At 37.0% G+C, this 24,274-nt stretch overlaps 1 pseudogene; it reads right to left on the bottom strand.

Annotated features, from left to right (window-relative positions):
• Positions 1–14,502: 14,502 nt before the first annotated feature.
• Positions 14,503–23,689, bottom strand: LOC127205538 (NADH dehydrogenase [ubiquinone] 1 alpha subcomplex subunit 10, mitochondrial-like; annotated as a pseudogene).
• Positions 23,690–24,274: the final 585 nt, after the last annotated feature.

Below are 24,274 nucleotides of genomic sequence, written 5' to 3'. Positions count from 1 at the left end.
ACATTCCTTCTTAGGCTGTCCTGCCTCTGGAGGTGGAAGCCACATCTCACCGGGGCTCAGTTCATCATTTATCAGACAGAAAAGCTGGCAAGAAACAGAAAGCCATGTTGTATGTCATAATGAAGGGCGACATGTACAGGATCACCTACAGTCAGAGCCTATACCAGGGCAGAGTGGAAGATGACTACCCCAGCACCCAGTCAATCTTCATCCAGGAACACGTAGAGAAGTATGAAAAGAAATTAGTTCTATAAGAATTTTTCAAGCCAAGTTCTCTCTCAGCTAAACCTTACATTGTGATAAATTTTAGTAGCACACCACAACACTTTGAAAATATAACTAAAGAGAGAAAAATCAAAATCACAACCTGTGGTAATTTATACTCCAAGACGTCTGTTCTTTCTTCTATAAGATCTGTTCAGCATCGCTCTTCACTGTGCTCAAAGTCACCATTTGGTTTTAATCTTCCTGAAAACACTGCAAACGCACTTCACTATCTTCCTGTCACTTGCAATTATTATTTTTCTCTTTCTTACAAGAATTTTAATTTTATCTACTCCAGTATTATTAATTTTTACATCAATTCTCTACATGTTGGATCTCTGAAAAGGTTTTTTTTTTTTCTTTCTGTCTTCTTTTAGCATTTTGCATCTATTTAGCTTTCTCATTTCCACACCAATCCCAGCTGATTTTCACACACTGTCTTATATGTTCATTTCAAGTTATCTTCTCCTGGTGGTGCAAGTTTGTTTTTTGGTTTTTTGTTTTTGTTTTTGTTTTTTGTTTTTTAATTTTTTGACTTTACATCCGAATTGTAACCTCATGTCTTCCCTCAACCCCGCATTCCCTCCCCTAGCCCTCAGAAGGGGGAGCCCTCCTCCCCTAACATCTGACCTCAGCTTATCATGTCTCATCTGGACTACCTGCCTGTATTCTTTTCCTCTGTGGCCTGGCAAGGCAGCCTCACCAGGGGGAAATGATCGATGTGTGGGGAACAGAGGCCATGACAGAAGTAACCCCTATTCCCCATATTATGGGACCCACAAGGAGACTGAGCTGCCTATCTACTACATCTGAGCAGAGTGTCTAGGTCCACACCATGCATGGTCCTTGGCTGGTGCATCAGTCTCTGCAGCACCCCCTCCTATGCCAGGATTTGTGGGCACCATTGGTGTACTTGTGGAGCTACTAACTCCTCCACGTCCCTCTATTCCCCAGCTCTTCCATAAGACTCTCTGTGCTGACCCTGGAGTTTGGCTGTTAAGTCTTAACATCTGCTTGGATCCCCTGCTGTGTGGAGTCTTTCAGAGACCTCTATGGTAGGCTCCCTTCCTGTTCCTTCTCTTCAGCTGCCTCCAGTGTTTATTCTATTTGCCTTTTTGAGCCATCTCCCTAGGCTCGTCATTATTTTCTAGTTTATTTTTTCTGTGTATTGTAGTATGGTTATCCTGTATTATTTGGCAAATATCCACTTATAAGCCAGTATATACCATGCCTATCTTTCTGTGTCATGGTTGACCTCACTCAGATGATCGTTTCTAATTCCATCCACTTGCCTGCAAATGTCAAGAACACCATGTATTTAATAGCTGAGTAGTATTCTACTGTGTAACTGTACCACATTTCTTAAGCAAGTCTTCAGTGGAGGGACATCTGGGTTGTTTCCAGATCCTGGCTATTACAAATAAAGCTGCTATGAACATAGGTGAGCAAATGTCCTTGTTGTATAGTGGAACATCTTTTGAGTATACAGCCAAGAGTGGTATGGCTGGATCTTGAGGTAGAACTATTGCTAATTTCTGAGAAAGCTCCAAATTGATTTCCAATGTGGTTGTACAAGTTTGCACTCTTACCAGCAATGAAGGTGTGTTCCCCTTTCCCCACATTCTTGCCAGCATGTATTGTCACTTGAGTTTTTGATCTTAGCCATTCAGATAGGTGTAAGATGGAATCTCAAAGTTGTTTTGATTTGCATCTCCCTGATGATCAGGGACTTTGAGCAAATCTTTAAGTGTTTTTTCCATCATTTGAAATTCCTCTGTTGAGAATTCTCTGTTTAGCTTTGAGCCGCATTTTTTAAATTGGATTATTTACTTTGGTGGTGTTTAATTTCTTGAGTTCTTTATATATTTTGGCTGTTAGGCCTCTGTCAGATGTAGGGTTGGTGAAGGCCATTTCCAAGTCTGTATATTCTATTGACTGTGTCCTTTAACTTACAGAAGATTTTAAGTTTCATGAGGTCTCATATATTAATTCCTGATCTTAGAGCCTGAGCTACTTGGGTTCTGTTCAGGAAGCTCTTTCCTGTGCCAGTGAGCTCAAGTCTTTTCCTCACTTTTTCTTCTAACAGATTTAGTCTGTCTGGTTCTATGTTGAGATCTTTAATCCACTTGGACTTTAGCTATGTGCTGGGTGATAAATAAGGGTCTATTTGCATTGTTTTACAAGTAGACATTCAGAAAAAAAAGATGCTATATATTTTTCCATTGTATGGTTTTGGCTTCTTTGTCAAAAATCAAATGTCTATAGGTGTGTGGGTTTATTTCTGGGTCTTTTATTCGATTCCACTGATTAACCTGTCTGTTTCTATGCCAGTGGTGGTTCAAACCTTACAGTATTATTGCTTTTTCTGTTAAAATGTAGAAGCATTATTTTATTCTGAAGTTGTTTAACAATGTAGAAGTACATTTTTCTTTTTAGTACCAAGAAAACCTTCACTGTAGATATTTGTTTTCTATTATGTTTCACAATTATTGTTATATTATTACATTGATTGGGAGGCACTGAACTTGCCTCCATATCCAAATGTGAATTATACAGTGCAGTTCAGTTCCTGTCTGTATTTTGGTTAGAATTCCTTCAGGTGAGAGCTGTTTTGCATATTTTTGTCACTGATTCTGATCAACAACGCTACATTAGATTCTCATCCTACCGCATGGATTACCTTTTACTCCAAAGCTCAGCCAATAGAAATGTATGATAGTGGACCTCTATGGGGCCTATTACTATGAACTCTTAAGAACCTCTAGGATAAGCCTTCTTTTCCAATGAGCAACCACCAGGTTTCCTGATCATTTTGTGTTATTCAAATTCTTCCCATTAACTTTGTGGCCTGATTTCTATGAAGAGAGGTCTCAGGGTTCAGTCATGTCTAAAGGACTCAATATACAGAACCCATATCATAGAGGTTTGCAATCTATTAACATAAATGAGAAAGATATGTTTTCATTGAACCCTATTTCTGTTATATGGGACTTCTTTGAGAATGTTTTAAAATGATATTTTCTCTTTATTCAGTAAATTAAATAGCTACTTGACTCTTTTGCAGAAAATTTGATTTCAACAAATAAACTCCAATTTTAATCAGAGACTTGTACAGAATACTTTCTTTATAATAAATTGAATTTTTTGAACTGCACTGTCTCAGCTTTAACATAAGTGTGCAAAAACAATGTCTATTTTTAAATTAGGTTCAGGAGTTGACACTGTGTTTTGCTGATGATGAATTACAAGATTAGACATTTTAGTGGCTTAATATATATTATAATATACCCCATGTCATTTATCTTCACTTTGTTCTATAACTCTATCAAGGACAAAATATGGGCATCTCCGTATACTTGGCACAAATGTCTTAGTTGTTTAATGATAATTGAATTACTTCCAAGGGAGTTGATATTCTTCATAAACAATTTCTGAGTCATGCTGAAAGCAAACCAAATACTAAAAGATAGGTGAAAGGCTGACAAGAAGTAGGCAAATAAGGTTAGTCTTATTAAGAACAGAGGCAGTGGATCTAAAAAACTAAGTGGCCTGCACACCAGTGTGCTATCCTTCCTTAACATATACATTAGAGGTCAAAAATGCCTATATGCAACAAAAGCCTGTGGTGGAATCTATGTCACCATTTCACACTTGTGTCAATTGTAAAAGTTTACCTGAAAACAAGGGTAGAGGTTTCACAGCAGGGATCACGTCCAGTGTTTCTTCATCCTGGACCTCTTCCCTGTCCTCCCTTACTATGCAGCCCTCCTTTTCAAAACATAAGAAATGAGTATCACTCTATAGAGACTACCTAGAGGTCCTCAGCTCTGTAGCAATGTTCAGTTCTGATGGCTGAGTAGCAAAGAGTTAGGACTTATTCTTAATTAAATTTGAAGAAAAAATATGGTGTGCATCAGTATGAAACAAAGAGATACTTTCTGTGTGTCTCTGTCTCTGTCTCTATGTCTCTCTATGTCTCTGTCTCTGTCTCTGTCTCTCTCTTTTTTTCTCTCTCTTCCTTTCTCTCTGAAGAGACAAAAAATGTGTGGGCATCAACTTGAAACAAGGAAATACTCGCCCTCATCTTCCTTTCTTTCTGAAGAGACATAACCAGAATGGGAACCTGCTGATTTCTTTGCCTGCACATAGATAAAAAGTTAGCCACATTGAAAGTGGATGAGGACAAAAGGAAGTCTATTGTGGCTTCTGTCCCCCAGACACCTAGTATTTTAAACACTGCGTGACTGGTTTTAAAGTGACCAGTATATGTAAATTCACACTCTCCTCAGGCATTATGTTCATTTATATGTTGAGACCACCAGAGTCACTCCATCAAGAACAACTCACTAAAAGACAAGCTAATGTAGATAAGGAAAAGCTTACAAGGTCTCAACCTCACATAAAAATTGCAAGAAACTAAGGAGTGTGGGAGTGGGGGAAATGGTCTCCCCCAGAGAAGAGCACACTTAACTGATTATGCAATACTAAGTGGCCAGCCCTCTAATCGTACACACGGGTAATGTTAGTCATACTGACCACTTTATATTTTTGGATTTGTGAATTTATATACATCTGTGTCCCTGTGCGTTTATATATGCATGTATATGTAACAACAATTAAAGAAAAGTGAATCCCTGAAAGAAAAAGGTTAACATTGTGTTGGTCCATCACTGTAATAGCAGAGGACAGTGTGTCACACTCTGGTCCTCTCAAGTCATTGTCAGGCTGAGGGTTGGGTGTTCTTATGTAGCTTATGGTTGCTCTGGCTTCATATAGGTCCTCTATTCAGGAGAGTAGGGCTCTCTCTGGCATGGCCTCTGTTGCCTGCTTTCTGATTATTTCCCACTGATGAAACTGTATTTCCAAGCCACAGGGGAAGAGGAAGTGTTCAGTCCTGATGTGACTTGTTGAGCTGGAGTGAATGGGTAGGGGATGGCGCCTCTTCTCTGAGGAATATGGGACTGGGATGTGAGGAGGGACTGAGCTACTAACAGGATGGAAAGTGAATAAATAAATAAATAATAAATAGACAAACTAATGTACATGTAAAGAGCTTTAAATCATCTCAGTGTATTCCCTTACAGACTCCTTCCATTGTGAAATATCTGTAAATAGACAATCTACTTACGCAAGTGTTGAGAGGACCAAAGAGAATTGAGTTTTACAGTAACATAATAATGATGATATATAATAGAAATATAAATATGAGATAATGTTATATAAATAGCAGCAACACCGCAGATTATATACAGAATGATTTATCATTCTTTTTCAAGAGAATATAATAAGATAGATGCAAACAATTATCTTAAAAATTGCATCTGAAGTTGAAGGAATAGAGTTGTTATTTCTATAGACATCGTTTCCACTTCTTAACACCTCCACTAGGCACCCACCATAATCTCCCAAACCCCATTCTTTCAGTCTTGCCAGGCTCATCAAACACAGTGCATGGCTACCCCAAATCAGCCAACACACACAGAAAATGCACATTTTACTCTGGAAATACTTCAACATCTACTGAAATGCTTACTGCAGAACAATTTGTTCAACTTTAAATATTTTTTCTTAATAGACTGCAAATTAAAGTATTTTCATGTATACCTATTTGCATATTTACAAAAAATATCACAAACTTTCTGGAACTTGAGCTTCTGGAGAGAAAAGTATGGAAAGTCACATCTGAAAATAATAGAGTCAGCAACAGTCTCAGAAATTAATAGCAAATTTGTAAGTGCTAGGTAGCTATGTAGTGGCAAAGTGCTTCATACCCAATGCATGGGGTCCATACATTGTGTCTTTGTTTATACAAACTTTTTCAAAGATGAGGGAACACTACCATATCTTTTAAGCACCATTAGAGGATTTCTGAAAAATGTGGAAGTAACCTGCAGGAACAGGGAGGGCCTTTGATTCTTGCTGACTACTTATTTCATAACTTTCCTTGTTGCAAATGCTGATTTTAGAGAAATTGTTCTCGCTATAGAAATCTCATTATAAATAAAAAAAAAAGATATTTGAGTTTTACAATTCAGCAATTAAAACTCAATTTTTGAATTGACACATTTGTTAAAATTTACATTTATAATTCTGCAAGCAATATTTACATTCGTTAAAACACATAAGCTATGTTAGTGGATGGCAAAATTTGAAATTCTCTTATGGGTGAAATGAGATCCACACAGAATATGATCCCCAACTAGCAGAACACCTTACACTTAACAAAAAAGCCTTTACCATTCTCTCTCTCTTTTTTTTTTTCTTTCATTTCACTTGAAGATTACATTGTTTTTATCAGGCAACATAGCCTTTAAGTGAAATAAAGAAATGAGTGATTTGATTAATTTAAAAAAAAATGTAGTATTTTAGTTTGGACAGTGTTTACCTAACTATGAAATAGGCCCTCTGTGATTGCAGTTGCAATGAAAATAAAAGTTTGCCTCTGCTGCTTGGTATATTAAGTCTGGCGGAGGAACCAGTTATTCAAGAGGAGGAACTGATTATTGATTTAGAAATTTTTCCTTCTCAACTATTCATGATACTAGCAATGGAAGTTCAGAATCATGTCCCTATACCATGAGGTACCTCTCAAAGACAGCCCATATTACATCATAGTGTGGGCATCCTAACAGAAGACCAGAAAGAGATGCAAATATATCTATCCCCTGTGTCAATGACCTCAAAGCTATAGCTGACACACTTTCTGGGAACCAAACAGGATAGAGATCATATTGGCAGGAAGTCATCTCTTTTCCACAAGTGATAATGGGCTATAGCTTTTAGCTTATAATTTAATAAGGAGATAGTCATTGCTTCAAGAAAGGCACGGATCTCCAGAAGCAGCTGAGCTGTCTTGACACCTCACACATTTATCTAAGAAGCACATTCCTTAGTACAGTTAAATAACTTGCTACAACCAAATGTGGCTGGAATGTTTATAGCTTCGCAGACATCATTTGTCCAATGATTTCTATCCTGTAATTCTTCTCATAAATGTTACTTCTTTATTAAATTTCTGCCAATTTAATATTTTTAAATTTTGTTTCAAATGCTAAATCAGTTTGTTCCTTTTCCTCTGTCCTTGTGGTGAACTACAAAATCAAGTACGTGTCTTCAGCTGTTTGGAGAGTAATATCCCAGAGTTTGTAGAACTCTGTGGCCATCACAGTTGAATTTTTTTTTCCTTTTTGATGTTATGGGATTCATAATTTACTAATGGTCACACTAATCTTTATTTCCTCCTATTCCCATAAACTTTCAAAAGAGACAAAATGGGTCTTTCTGTGACGTGAATCTTTATCAAAGAAAGAGATGTGGCTTTCTTAGTTATTCTTTCATTTATGGGTTGTTTTTATATCTCTGTCCCCAGTGAAGTTTATAACTTTTTTCTTAGCCCATTAAAGTACACTTTCCTTATCCTAGAAACCTACAAGAAGAAAATTATGATAGACAGATTTGGGCCCAGGGGTCCCGCTCAAATTATGGCACCAGCCAAGGACAATACAGGCTGTAAACTTCAAACCCCTACCCAGATCTAGCCAATGGACAGGACATTCTCCACAGTTGAGTGGAAAGTGGGGTATGACTTTCACACAAACTGAGGTGCCCCATATTTGACCACGACCCCTGGATGGGGAGACCTGGTGGCACTCAGAGGAAGGATAGCAGGCTACCAAGAAGAGACTTGATACCCTATGAGCCCCCCTCAGTCAAAGTCATAGGGGAGGGGAGTCAGGGGAAAATGGGAGGGAGGGAGGAATGGGAGGACACAAGGGAGAGGATAACCATTGAGATGAAATATGAATAAATTAATAAAATAAAATTTTAAAAAAGCCTTAGGCAGGCAACCATTCTTTGTGATCAGTCTGTCAGGGGCTTTCACATGCACAGCTCAATGAACTTCTCTGTGTCACTGAAAGATGATGGTGATGATGGTAATAATGCTGATGGTAATGGTGGTGGTGGTGGTTATGACAACAATAATGGCTTTCATCTTTCTTTCCTCTAGGATGTCCATGGGAATATACTTAATCTTCAAAGCTCCATTTTACTAATATTTTCCATTTATTGATTATTTTAACATATGTATCATACTTTGTTTGAAACAGCAAAGCAGTTCTCCTTTTCACCCACCGATTACTTCAAATATTCACTGACTGTTTATTACTTATTTTAAAGAACCCACTTATAATAACTGTGTTAATGAGTTGTGACTTATTATAAATCTAACTCATTTTTTCCAATTTTCTTACCATGGTGCTCTTTAATTTGCTTCTACAGAAGATCATCATTAAAATATAAAGAATTATTTTGTTAAAAACAGATCTTAATAACTCTATAAGTATTTTTCATATTCTTTATTTTGATTTGACACATGAACTTCTTTTGATAGAAATACGTAATTTTAATTACTTTAGGAATATTCTCTAGGAATGATTGTCTAATTATTTAGGAATACTGTTACAAATGTTAAAGTTTTCTGTTTGTTTTGTAAAGCATTTATTTCTTCTAAGGTCTGTTCTTATTTCAATATCGCATATTTTCATTTCTATGCCCTGTAGTTTCTGACTGTCTCTGAGGCTTTGGCCAATTCTGAATGTGTTTGCCTTGATTGTTCAGGCTGTGGGGGTGTTCTATCAATTGTTAAAACTTAAATCTCCCAGGTCTGTAAGGTAAACAATTAGTCATGCTCCACTTACCAATGCTGAGGACAGTAATAATTTGGAGTGGTATTTCTGCATGTTTGGTACACAATGTTGACAAATATACCACTTCTTTCTATGTATGCCTTAATGTACTTGCAATCACTAGAATGCTGTCTCTAAAGATTTGGGGTATTTGTGATAAAAAAAAATGTCCTCATCTTAATGAACCATGTGTTCTAGCTTCCTCTTGTTTACTTTACATTGTAAAGTAAACATTGTAAAACATAGATCGAAAATTATACCAACCATTTCCATTGGTCAGATAAACTCTAGGTAGTTTTAGAGCAAACTTACCTCACTGATGAACCCATGACAAAGGTGCACAGACATCTTTTTTGGAAAGATGGAAAATGGTACATAGAGTTATCAACATTTATTTTCTTGAGGATGAGATATTTTAAAACAAGCCAGCTTTTACTCTTGACTTTGTTTGTGCTCATTTTTATCTCTAGGTTTCCCTCAGCACTATTTTACTCTATGGATCTAAAGACCACATGATAACTCTTCTGGAAGAAACAATGAAATTTATTTCTAAATGAGCATATTCAGCTTTTTGTTTATCTACCTACTTCTAGAGACTCTGACCAAGAGATTCTTATAAATTGACAAAGGCTAAGGCATCAAAAAGATTGAGCACATTGAGTTCATAATTATTTCCCAAGGCTCCTCTCTGGTCCGGGTAGCTGTGGAGTAGGTGTTTTCAATTTCTCTGATTCTTCTGGGTCAGCAGTGGTGTGCCATATCCCACACACATTTTATCCAACATTTTGATTTGCTTTATCTTTCTGTAAAGTTGATATTATCTTTCACTCTTATTAAAATCCTTAGAAATGTTCTCTCTTTTCTTTAGTTATAACTATTCTTATCTTCTAATAGTTGTAATGAAAAAATATTCCCTTCTCTTTAAACTCTGTGTGCACAGGAACATCAAGCAGGCACATTGGGTTATTATTCTATTATCTTGAATAAAAATATTTAGAAACTCTGAAATACTTTCTGTAGAATGATAACTTTATTGTTTAATTCACATGGTAGTAAGTTTAGTATTACTTGGTTGAGGGATGGGTGAAAAAGTGCAATGCAAAAATATAGAGTAAGAGGAGAACACAACATAAGGTAATGTGAGAGAATTAAGGGTGAAAGACCAGGTAAGTGGCTGGAAGGCACAGCGAATTCTGTGAGTGAACAGTCCTACATGGAAGATCTAAGGGGTCAGAGAACAAGAGACAGATGTTGATGAAACTAACAGCCTGACCTCAAAGTGGATAACTTAAAGCAGACTAAATTACTGAATTATGAGTGGCCACAGCCTAGGAAAATGAATTTTCATTATCCTAAATTCTATGTTCCACATGGAGAAGAGTTCCATAAAGATTTATAGTTACAGAACAGAGAATATTGCAAGTCAAGACACCTTTCAAATGCATTGATGGAAGTTCATTTAAGGTGGGTCAAAATAGCTGGGATGTTTCATCTGTAAGCTTCACATAATATCTGATGGTATACTTCTGCTTTCTGGGAATTAGCCACCTATTTGTAATTACAAAGATATTCCTAATGGTCACAAAGATGTTAGGTCACCTATAAAGGATGACAGTACATTTCTTTCAAGAGAGCTATAGATGGCCCAAGATAATTTGACTTTGAACTTGTAGCTTTTCAATTTTCCCAAATCATATTTTAATCACATACTCAACTTGCAGAAAGTTTAATATAAAGTTCTAGGAACTTCTGTTCATATAGTGGACTGTTTAATATTGGCATCTTTTTATATAACCATATACTCATTCATTTATCTGTGCTTTCAACTGTGATACTGCTTAAGTTTTTTCTAGTCACCTGCAGTCTTCCCATTCGTATGCAGAATTGATATTGTATCATGACCTTTTTTTTTTTTTTTTTTTTTTTTTCTTGGTCTTTTCTGTCCAGGGAACTTTACTTTTCGACTTAATTCAGTCTATTCCTTATAGGGGTTTAGCATTGGCATTATTATAAGCACAGCTATTCTATCAGCAAATAAAACATGTCGACTACGTTGTATATCCATATTCCATATGTCTCTCAATAAGTAGACTTAGTAGTTAAAATCCTTTTAGAAACCATTTTAATTAATTAATATTCTATCTTAAGTGCCTTATATACAATAGGATTTCAATCTTGTTTTCCCAAGAAAGACTCAAAATTAAGTAACCTTTTTTTTTCAATCCATTTTATACTTTGACTTATTGTAAAAGGCAGTGGTGCACTGAAGGCAAAAGAAACAGATGTCCTCAGGGCTCAGATCTGCCCTTTTTTTGCATGCTGGTATTCAAAAGAACTCACAGGCCAACTCAGACTCTGAAGAGTGGAATCCATAGAAAGAGGGGAAAAAAAAAAAAAGGTAGAAATACAACATTGATAATAATAAATTAATGTAAACTAGTTCAGTTATTTATTCATGTTTCTAAAAACAAGACCCATTTTTAATAAGTGAATCTATACATCACAATGAAAAGCATTTTGCCCATTTTAGTAAACAAGCAAATGTCCTCTTCATCTAGAAAGTCCTCTATACCTTAAAGATCATGAGATGGGACTGGATCTTGTAGGAAATTCACCCTTTTTGAATATATGCATGCTGATGCAAGAACACTGGTGTCCCACACTAAAGGCTTGGCTGCTCATTCTAAGACTACCGATGTGTAGGGCCATGCTTTGTTGGCTCATTATCACCAGACAATTTTTTCCTTTATTCTTTCACCAAAAAATCATTATATTCACTTCCTTTTTTTTTTTTTTTACAGTCAGAATAATACTTAAGACTTATATTTAGATCCTTGCCTTAGGACATGGTAAGCAATTTCATACAAACATAATAGTTTATTCATAATTAGCAAAGGCATTATCATTTTAGATTTTATTTACCTTAAAAACTTACTCAAAATATTACTTAATTAAAATATAATTACTTTATTTTCTTCAAGAGAAGAATGGATAATGAAAATGTGTATATACAATGTAATTCTATTTAGATGTAAAGAAAGATGAAATTATGCCATTTAAAATAAATGTATGGGATTAGAAGATAGTTTATTGAGTGAGGTAACCTAGATCCACAAAATAAAATGCTACATCTTTTTCTCATAAGTGGTTTCTAAGTATATAGGTTCTTTTGTAAATTTATTACTTACAGCTGGGAATTCCGTAGTCAGTTGTTCTCTGAATTTTGATTAGATATGGCTTTGTGTGAAGGTCTTTGTCTATTGGATAAAATGTTTCTTTGATGAGGGATGAGAGCTACACTTACATACATTTAGAACACAGTTGAGAATTGTAATGATTTCGGAAAATATCAGTGTGTAGTCATGTATCTTAGAGGAAGCATAATATGGCTGCCTTTGAAGCTCTTTGATTATTTTGGAATTCTTTACAATGTTAAACTGTAACATGCATTATCTTTAGGATTAAAATGTTAACAAGGATGTTGTTGGTGTGCAGAATAAAGCTTAATATTTCTTTATATATTTTTTGTTTTTTATTATTCTTGTCTGTGTAGAAAATATGGAAAATACTGTTAAGTTTTAATGAACACATTGCACTCTGTTTAACCAGTACACATCTATTTTTAAATGATAATTTGATACTCTCCATCTACAAATTTTGTTTTTAGTCACTTCTCACATTTGAAATCAATATAAAAAATGTTAGCATTTCTAACCAATAAAGCCAATAAACCTTTACTTATACCACTGTTCTGCAGCTGGACTCACTCTTTTTTTTTTTTAATATTTTTTATTTAATCCATTTATTCAGATTGCATCTCAATTGTTATCCCCTCACTTGTATCTTTCTGTTCCTCCCTCCCTGCCCTCCCTTATTCACCCTATTCCTGTCCCCTAGGCCGGTGACAAAGGGGACCTCCTCCCCCACCATACGATCACAGCCTATCAGGTCTCATCTTGGTAGCCTGCTTCAGTGCCTTTTCTGTCTTTAGGAAATGTTTACACTGTGTGATCTACATAATTCTGTGTACTAGGTGAAACTTTTCTACTCCTAATAGTATTATAGAATATGTTTTTAAATTTTACTATCAAATTACAAATTATTAAATAAACAAAATGTCCCTACATAACATAACTAACTTTCTAAAGAACCTCTGTATTACTGAAAAAAAAATTTCCTGATGCTTTAGTAAAACAATCTGTTCACCAAAAGGAATATGATGTCCAGAGAGGTTGGTATTCCCCTAGTGTCTCAATGGAAGTAATTTTAGTTGACGTTGACCTTGTGTTCACAGCAAATTAAAAGAAAAACTTTTATCTACTCTCATCTGAAAATGGTCCAAATGTATGAGAGATCATAATGTAACAAATGTGAAATCAGGTAAACACAGTAATGTGGTGTTTTACATTTTCATTTCAAATTATTTGTAAAGTTAATCCATGCTTTGTGTGAATCTATAACTTGATTCCTCTCTGTAGTGTGTAATATTCCAGTTTATTAATATCCCACTATTTGTTCATTAGGAAATGCTTTTGGGTTTATTCAATTTCCTGTCTGAAACATAGTACGTGATACTACTTTGAATGTTTTGATTTTTATTGTTATATACTTGTTGGCCATATACCAAAGGATGTTGAAATCTTTGTATCAAAGTTAATTGATACATTTAGTATATATAGAAAAAATAACAAGATACTTATATAATTTACACTTTCAGAAGCAACCTGTGAGCATATTGCAGTTTTATTCTCATCGATACTTGCTTTTACTGAGTATTAGGATTTCAATGCTTTTGCACATGGTTTTGATACTTTAATTTGCATTTCTTAAAGAGATGACTTCCTTTAGTTTTTTATGAAATGACACTAATAGCATCCTCAAAGAGTCCTCTGGTTGACAACTTTTATTGTGTTGTTATAGTCCATGTAAATGGCACTTGATTGCACGTTGATAGAAAGTTGCTTATTTCACTCCCGGTCAGATATGTAATTCCCCATTGTGGATTTATGAAGAACTATTCTTAATGTGAGTGACCTATCTTGTCAATCACTTTTATTATTGTACCTGTTTTCTGTATCCTTTGAGAGTATCTCTTTATACATAAGATTGTTAAGATCTAAAGTATTATCTTGTCTATACTTTGCCCTTTGTGTTCTTTTTTTCTTTTTAACTTGAGGGGTGACAGATCTGGCTTCGTTTGGTGAAGTTGAGAGGACTCAAGGAACCAGCACTGAGACACAGGGCTTCCGGTGGGAGCTGATCTTTCAGGGCAAAGCAGCTTGGTTGGCTTTTGTTTTGTTGTTGTTTTCCCAGATGATTCCAAAATAAAACTAGAAGGCTCCAGAACCTTTGCAATGGGAGTTTATTCTTCCAACTCTGGCTAAGCCTAGGGCAGACTGTTTCTGTTAGGCCATTTCTTCTGGCACTATCTTGATCATTTGCTTTTTTCCCCTGTTGTCTTATAAATCTCAGGCCTTCACAGAGTTGGCCAGAGCTGACAGCTTTAACTGTGACACAGCTAAGCAGAGGAGACCATTCGCTTCAGCAAGTGCTACTTCTCACCCATCTTGGCATTGTACCCAGAGGCATACCTGCGGTCTGGCAGCTCTCTGATATTGGTGTAGATCTGGGTGCCCTGGTGAGCTCCAATAGTGGTTTCTGGCAGGTAGGATGGGGATAGTTGTCGAACCTATCATGAACTAGCATCTGCAGTTTGTGAAAGGTGCAATCTTCCTGTTTAAGCAAGGAATTTTTGTTGTAGTTTAGATATTCAATGTCCTCTACCACCTTGGTAGAGTCTCCAGCTTCCCAGGTACTGTACGTCAAAATCTCACACATCTCACTCGTCATTGTGAGGAAAGTTTTCTTGTAGGCATCCTTGATGTCCTGGCAATAGGCGCAGGTGACCTTCATTTCATGAGGATCTCTTTTCTTCTGGACCATGCTTTGTATTTCCGGCAGGGGCGCACATGGATGTAGATGACTGCTTGGGGTGGCCAGGTACTGTGGGAGAGGGAGTTGCTTAATTTCATTATAGTGGCCCACACACTGCTTTCTGATGAAGCCCTGGCTGTATCCTGCCTCCAGAAAGACAAAGTCACTGTAGATCGAGCACTCTAAGGTGGGCATCTGAGAGCACTGCAGGAAGCAGCTGGTATACAGCAAATTAGGTGGTAGCTCTTGTCATCATTTCTTTTGGGACAATCATAAAATTTCTCTAAGCTCTAGTAGCCACTAAATTCTCTATTTAGGGACCTTCCTTCACCTGTTGTGGTACTTGAGTATTGTATCCCTGCTTCTGAAAAGTGTTTCATGCCTAGTTCCTCTGTGATTTCCTTTGAGAGCTTGTTTTTCCCAAAAGTCTATGATCCTATCTACTGTTATCACTCTGCTGTACTCATTCAGTATTTTGGTTGTCTTATCACTAACCGTGAAGGGTAAACACCCATAACTCTGCTTGTACAGTTGCAAGGCTGGGCAGGTGTGACCTGACAAGATTCAGCAGTCTCAAGGATATAGCTTTACATTGCGGTTGTAGCCCCTTCCCTTCTCCCATCCCAGTATCACTCCCTTCTCCCATCCCAACATTACCCTTCCCTCATCTACATCTCTATCTCAGAAAAGAGGAGGCCCCCCCCCTTACCCAGACACCCCAGCTCATCAAGTCATATCAAGTCTGAATTAGTCCTCTTCCCCCGTAGCCTGGCAAGGCAGGTCCTTCAGGAGAAAGTGATCAAAAGCAGGCAGCACAGTCTGTGTTAGAGACAGCCCCTGCTCCCCTCACTAGTGGACCCACATGAAGCCTGAGATGCCCATTGGCTATATCTATGCAGAGGACCAATATCCAGTCCATGCATGGTCCTTGGATGGTGCTTCAGACTCCACAAGCCCCTCTGGGTCCTGGTTAGCTGTCTCTGTTGATCTTCTTATGGAGCTCTTGTCACCTCTAGGTCCTTTTTTCCTTTCCTACACTTTTCCACTAGACTAACCTGTGTTTTGTACAATGTTTGCCTATGTGTCTCACCATCTGTTTTGAACCACTGCTGGGTGGAGCCTCTCAGGGAGATAACCTTGAAGCAGAAAGATATACATGCAATATACTCATTTATAAGTGGAATTTAACCATTTAGTACAGGATAAACTGTAGACGAATGTTAATTCAGAACATGGCTGTTCTGGCAAGAGATTACATCTCAAGACCTTCTATGTATATGTGATCACATGCAGGGATCTTCTAGTTCTATGGAACTGGCTGGAATAAAAACATGCCTTTAACCCAGGAGACAGAGGCAAACAGATCTGAGGTCAAGGCCAGCATGTTATATAGCAAGTATATAGTAAGGAAAAGCTTAGGTCCTGGTGTGGTGGTACATGCCTTTGATCCCAAAGGAAGGGGAAGCTACTTTGTAGAAGGAAGTACCCATGTTTGAAAGTAATGCCTAAATGGGTGGCAGAACAGGTGAATAATCAGACAAGATTTGACAGAATTAGATACAGCCAACTCTCATGAGAAGAGAGAGGAAAGGGAAGCTACTTAAGAGGCAGTTCTACAGAGAGAGGAGGCAGTTTTACCAGGATAGTAATAGAGAGATAGGGTGCAGAGAGAGCGAACTCAGGTTAAGACAGAACAAGGCAGAAAATGGGAAGATTAGAGCAGATTGTTGAGTTAGTTTGAGGCCAGGCAGAGCAACTCTGGGCAATGTAGAAGTCATATTAAATAAGTCAGCGGGGAGAGGAGATTAATCCAGAACAGATGAGTTGAACCAGCCAGCCCAGAGCTCACAAAGAAAAAGTAAGGGTGAGCTTAATAAGCAGTAACTCCCAGAGTGTAAAACATTCTAAGACTAGATTATATGGAGGCTAGAACCTTCCAGAACTAAGCCTAGCAGAACTCCTGCAGTAAGCCTCCAAGATAACAAATGAGCCAGGAAAATAAAATTACTTTTACAATAAGCATTCTACAATGCACAGATCAAAAGACGATAAGTAATGAGGACCCATGAGAGGATGCTTACATCTCACTCAGAAGAGGAAATAGAATAGACTGAGGGAGTGGTTGAAAGAGAGAACAAGGTAGGAGATGGTGCACAGAGAGAAATGAGGGTGTAGATCAGATCTGGGGAGAGTGGAGACTGGAGGACAGAAGGCCTAAAGAGAAAAGAGAAACTGTGGGTGAGAGCATTTCTGTAGTAACACATAGTATTAAGAGACCTAAGTCAGAATAGGTCTCTGGGAGGATATGAGAGGGACAGTAGAAGAGACAGTAGAAGAGCAAGGGCTATGGAGATTGAAGAGGACACCTTATAACTAGATAAGACTGCTAGTAGTGGGGAAAAGAACACCAATCTACCTACAAAATTTTTATCCAAGACTTACCTGCCTAAAAGAAGTGCAGTGTTAAAGAAAAAGCCTACAGAGCAGAGATTGAAGGAATATCGAGAAAATTCTTTGCCTAACCCAAGATCCATCCCATGGAAGAGAGCTAACCCCTGCACTATTAGTGACTCTCTGCTACGCTTGCAGACAGGAGCCTGAGTTGCCTTTGACATTCTTATCCACTATCAGCCTCTGTAAATTTACGAGAACCATATAAGGTAGATAGAAATGTATTCATTTGATTATGAATATTTAAGAGGACCTGGGATTGTCTACATTTCTCCTAGTACATATTACTGAGCTGAATCAGAACACTTGCCTGGAATATGAAAGGGAAAATGTCTTTGGAGTCTCACAAGTGCTTAATGAGCAAAGCACAAGTGACAAATGTTTCTGATATTGCTAATACAGTTAGCAATTTTTGATACTGTGGTCAAGAGTCTTTCCTTCCATTTACTTTAGAGCTTGCATATAATTTCTTTATTATATTTCATGATACTTTTTTGTGTATTTGGAGCCTATATAAGCATTAATACTATGTGTTGGAGGTTTGTCTTATGTATTTTGATGCTAATTTCGGCCTGTTGTCTCTGTGTCCCACCTTGTACCTTGCCTAAGAGCCTAACCTGTTTGACCAATAAAAGGTCATCACACTGGCCATGACAATTGGGATAGGTATGGCAAAGGTTCCCCAGCTTTGAGGAGACAGAATCTTGGGAGGAGGAGAGACCTGAGGAGAAGAGAAGAGAAGAAGGATGCACCATGGGTTAGGTGGAGGAGGAGTATGTGGCCAGTGTGGATGGAGACTTGGCCCAGATGATGATAATTAGCAACTATTTGGGATTATGGATGGGAGGTAGCGCAGTAGACGTTATTAGAAGCAGATGGCATGGGATTTGGGGGCAGGCATTCCACACCTGGCCCTGGATGGCATGTAGTGTAGGGGTTAATATCTTCCCTTTCCCAGGGTAACTAAGACTATTATTTTAAAATATAACAGATATCTGTGTTTTGACTGATTACTAGAAGGTTAGAAAATACTGCTGTATTAATAATTATAGGCCTGGTAATAAACGTTATTAGGCCATATTGATAAATTAGCCACAATAACTGTGGATTTTTAAATATGGGTTTAGGTGATATTGTCCTCATATTCGTTCTCCTAAAACATCATCTTTACTGTTCATAAATCTTTGCATTCCCTAATATGTTTTCAAATAGTTTGGAAATTTCCACACAAAAAAAAAAAAAAAATCTGTTAGGGGTGATGGTTGTGAATCCTAAGATCATTTAATAGGAAGTAAAAATTAATATATGGAAGTTTAAAACCAATAAATATACTGACCTGTTTCCTTGGGAGTTTAAATGTCCCCCCCCCATGTTTCATTTTGCTTTATAAAAAGTCTTTCATAACTTTTATTACGTAAATTCGTAAGTAATTTTAATAGTCATTTATGTAATTTTCTATTTCTTATGCTGTTTCCATAAGTAGCTTGTTTCTACTACATTGGGCTTGTTGTTTGTAAGGAATTGCCTTTGCTAACTACAGTCCATGAGAGACTAGAAGAATCCATCTGTGAGTTGCACAACTGGGTCACTCTACCAAATAATTCTTGGAGTCCCAACTAAAATACTGGGAATTTAATTTAGGCCTCTCACCAGTCTATGGTTCTAAACTCTGCTCTCTAGATAATCAGAAATCATATCAAAGACCACTTTCACATGGGGAAACCAGACTTACAAAGGCTCGGCCTCACAAAACCACTTGTACAGCACATACGGTCCTGAAGACCAAAGGCTCACAGTACCTATACTTCTAGTGACTGAAGCTACAAGTTAAGGTCCCATAACCCCTTCCTTGACTTCCACCCTAAAACTGAGGAAATGCTTTAATTGCTACTCATTTATTAAAAAGAACACCATAAAAGGTGCCAGTGAAGAACCAACTGAAGATACACATGAGCATTGAAAAGGTGCTGAGCAGGGGCATTTCTTTGCCTAGGGAGTTGGATAAGCCACTCCTTCCAAACATGAATGCATCCAGCAACATTTTCATGTGGTGAATTGAGGCAAACTACCATTACATAGTAATAGTTGACTAAATCACTGTTCATAAGTAATCAATTCAGAATTTATTCCCACTGCTCTACATAGAGTTCTGAAGTGAAGGTAAAATCTTTGTGTTAAATACTCATTCTCAGTCTATCCTTTTTGATTATCATATCATCATGCACTGTCTTTTGATTGACCAAATAGACATTCAATTTAGTGTGCGGTATAAGACTTTATGTGACATAAGTAAGGTATTATGGGTTTTCCAGTCTTCATGCATTTCCCGATAGCTCTCTAGAAATACTAATCACCAACTTATTCTTTGTAACTTTAATTTTTTCAGTTATTACGCTATACCATTGTTATCATATATTCTTGTATGAAACCAGAAATAAAAGGTTTTTTTTTTCTCGTGAGATTGAAGTAGTAAAATTAAAGTCACCATGTGGTTATGAAAGCTTGGATGCCAGAAGAAAAGCATACCTTTAAATTGAGGAAGAGCTCGGTAACTCCAACCATGGGAACAGATTCCTTATTTCACATTAAGAAGACACCGTATATATTGTGGATAATGGGTTATATTTGGTATTGAACTTAGTGAATTTTTTCATCATATGTTCTTATAAGCAACCTATTACGATAGGCATTATATGGTGTTATTATTGACATGAACTCTGGTGCCCCATATTTGACCACCTTCCCTTGATGGGGAGCCCTGGTGGCACTCAAAGAGAGAATAAGCAGGCTACCAAGATGACACTTGATAGCCTATGACCATATAGTGGGGGCGGAGGCCCCCCTTGGTCTTAGGCCTAGGGGAGGGGAATAGGGTGAAAGCGGGAGGGAGGGAGGAACAGGAGGATACAAGTGATGGGATAACAATTTAATGGTAATATGAAGAAGTTAATTAAATTATAAAAAAATATGTTCAAAATAAGTTTTATTTACTACCATGAAATAAAGTCCAATATTGTTTTAAAACATGTTAACAACACTTAATTGAAATAACAATAGTATAATCACAGTCCAGGGTATACAGTTGTCTTTATTTCAACTCTAGTCTATATTTGCCTGTAATTTTTACTCACTGAATTAGTCAACATGAACAATAGGACCCTCAAATTATTAAATTTTATATTATATAACATATAATATTATATTATACGTAAAATTACTTATATATACATGTTAGCTCAGGATCTACAAAAATCAGTGTGAGATAAATGACAAACCCATTATATAGAAAGACATTAAATTGAGCGAAAAAGCAAATAAGAAAGAAAGAAAAAAAAAACCCAAAGAGTAATCACTAAGTTGGCTGAATACCAGTCTCAACGAGGCACAAGTTGTAATTTTTTCATTCAATCCCTCAGCGCACCGGGCAACTCCAAAAGAACTGAACTGAGTAACTCCCTGAGCAACGTTGATTGTGGTTTACAGCAGGAGTCAGCCTGGTGCTCCTCCTGTATTAGCTGGCCTCCCCACTTGTCAGTATTTGTCCTGTTGGAGATACGGTTTAACTTTCTGAACCAAGACATTGACATCCTTGTCATTTTCTCAAGAAGCCACACACATTCCTCATATTTTCTCTGCTTCAAGATGCATTCTCCACAGTTAAGTGGAGACCGGGGACTGACTTTCACAGGATCTCTGGTGCCCCATATTTGGCCATGTCCCTTTGATGGGGAGGCCCAATGGCACTCGGAGGAAGAATAGCAGACTACCAAGAAGGGACTTGATACCCTAGCACCATATTCAGGGGGAGGAGGTCCCCCTTGGTCACAGTCATAGGGAAGGGGGATTGGGGTGAAAGTGGGAGGGAGGGAGGAATGGGAGGATGCATGGGATGGGATAGAAAATGAGATGTAATATGAATTATTTTATTTTTCAATAAAAAAAGAAACCAAAAAAAAAAAGATGTGATGTCTGAGCTAATCTGAAAGTGACAGGCAAGCAAGCAGGGGGTGTCTGCAGCTAGGCAGGAGGTGTCTTTAGCCACCTGGGAGATCGGTCTGGACTGAGCTGGAAAGCACCCAGTGGTATTAATAGAATGGGTGGACAGGAGCTTTGGCCATGTGGAGTCTCATAGCAGAACAACAAGATGGAAACTAACCAAACAGATGTGCTTTTCTCCTAATCTAATTCCATTGAAGTATTCATTGCACATGAATTTCTTATTTCATGAACCATACATGTTTCCTAAAACTACATATTATTCATTGTGAAGTTGGGAGAGTTGAAGGTGGCAAATTGGAATCTTCCATGCTTTCTCTGGGACCATGCCTTCTAGAAATTGACCATTTGATGAAAATTACTTTTTAGTTTTGCAAATGCAAGCTAATAAAATTCACGTCAATAAATACTGTCTGTATGCAAATTGCTCTGCTCTGCAGTCGATTCCCTAAGCTTCACAAATATAGCAAGAATGAAATGACACTGTCAGTCTCCTCACTTTTTAATCATTTTATAAAATCAGATTAGAGTCTGTCAAAGCTGCTGACTCATATAACTTTTGAATTCAATATGTTTTTAAACTTTCTCTTAGCATATATTATCTGTCAGATTTAATCAACTAAGAAATTATCTCATCAGCGCCATGCATAGCATTCTGTTCAGGAAGATGCAGTTTTTCTATTTATGATGCTGTTATTATTTTGCTCTAAAGAACTCTGTATTGATAATTCTAACTCAATACACTGTGAAAAAATATAAAACATCACAAAGTACAAAAAATTCAAAAGATATGTAAACACTGAGTACATTCGTTGAGCCCCTCTTTCTCTCACCTTGTCTAGCTTTTCTCTTTATTACCTTTTTCGTCATCCACACTTTTCTCTTTTGTACTTAAAAGGAATATTCTTTTTACTAATTCCTATGAAAAAATAATGTTTTCAAATTTAAGTTAGTGTGAGAATGATAATCATTTTCTTCAAAGGATGTAGATCAAAATTTTCCAAAGACGAAACTCGAGGTACATTAACTTAAAGAAGAAAAATAAAATAAAATAAAATAAATCGTTTCTGACTTAATTCCATTCCAGCAAATTCGAATGGTTATAAAGTTTGATAGGATTAATTTGGATTCATTAGCCAGAGAATGTTAAGACATAGACCAAATGTATGATATAAACACATTATAAAAACAATACCTCTCTTCAGATAAATGTAAAATCAGATATTAAATGTAATCTAAACACATATTTTTCTAGCTGAGATATTTTAACTGAAACAGTTCTTACCTTCTTAATTCTTTGCATAAAATGGACCTCAGCAAGCTGTACTGCTGAGCATCTTGACAGTTAGAAATTTCTCTTATTTCACAAAGAAACCTAGCAAAGCATATGATATATGACACATTGGAACGTCCAGGCATTCAGATCTTAAAAGGAGCCAAAATTAGTAATAAAGAGTTAAAAACACAATTTTAAAATAAATTCAAAAGAGAATCGCCAGGGATAAATACTGGTTTCCTGATACAATTCATGAAATAAAAATGAAAGATTTTCTAGGATCCATGTTATTATTTAATTTAAATTATTTTTTCTTTTTCTCTTTACTTTTAATAACTTAAGTACTTTATCTCTCCAACCCCCTCCAAGAAACATTTCCATTATCTCCAGTTGATCTGTTGCAAATTCATGGCCTCTTTTTCTTCAACTTTTGTTGTTTGTTGTTGTTGTTGGTGGTGGTGGTGGTGGTGGTGGTGGTGGTGGTGCTGTGAGTGTGTGAAACTAAATACATAAATACACAGCTTTTTTTCTATGAGTGTTTGAATGTTTATGTGTGCACAGCATGTAAGCCTATAGAAGATCATGTTAGATTTCCTTTAACTGGAGTTGCAGATGATTGAGATCCCTTATTTGGGGTATTAAGAACTGAACCTGGGTGTGTGCAAGAGGAAGAAGTGATTTTGATGCCTGAGCCAACTCCAGTCTCCAGATTTTCTAGGTTTTAAATGTTAAAACCCACATTTACAGGAGCTGAAAAATCCAACTAGCCCAGTTGCCATGGAACTTATGAAGTATTTGTTGAAAAAAATCATTTAAGTAATTCAGATCATTTAGAAAATAATTTCTAAATTAGAGAAATTTTACAAATACTGGATTTTTCATCATTTTACCCCCCTTCTTCTCCTCCTACAATTCCTCAAATTCATAGCCTTTTCTTTAATTATTATTTTTCCAAATTCTCTCTCTCTCTCTCTCTCTCTCTCTCTCTCTCTCTCTCCCTCTCCCATTCCCTCCCTCCTTTCCTCCCTCCCTTTCTTCTTCCCTCTTGTGTGTGTGTATGTGTTGAACTTACCTTATCCATTTTAATATTAATATGTCAATTAGTGTCATTATGCAAGTGGTTTTTTTTTTTTTTTTAGAATCCCTGTCATGTGTAGAAGACATTGTCTTAAAATAGGCATCCTGATTCTCTGGCTCTTAACCTCACCACCACCACCCACACACACCAGCCCCACCCCAGCTTTTCCTTTTTTTTTTTTTTTTCTCTTTTTCTGCAACTGTAATTTTATTTTATTTTGTGAAAATAAACTGGGAGTTTAAATTGCTCCAAAAACCATAAAAACAAAATGAATACACACAGAAGAAGCTTTGAGAGGTGGTATGGGGAGGGGCAGAGGGTCATAGAACTTCTGCAGATTGTACTAGCACAGACTGAGGTAACAGGAGCCAGACAGTGGGGACTGGGTCCTACCTGCCACTCTGAGACTAGGAAGTGGGAAAACTCAAAATGGCAACGGAGAGGAGCACAGACCTTTTGGAGGCAATGGCAGGCATCTTGAGTCCCTTTAAAGGTGTGTGTGTGTGTGTGTGTGTGTGTGTGTGTGTGTGTGTGTGTGCATTTCAGAAGAAGGTCCTCTTTCCCCACCACAAGCTGGAGCCCTTTTCA

This window comes from Acomys russatus, chromosome 22, assembly GCF_903995435.1.
Source record: "Acomys russatus chromosome 22, mAcoRus1.1, whole genome shotgun sequence".
In the NCBI taxonomy this organism is placed as follows: Eukaryota; Metazoa; Chordata; class Mammalia; order Rodentia; family Muridae; genus Acomys; species Acomys russatus.
Note: the sequence above shows the minus strand (reverse complement) of the source record. Positions and strands in the feature narration are given on the sequence as shown.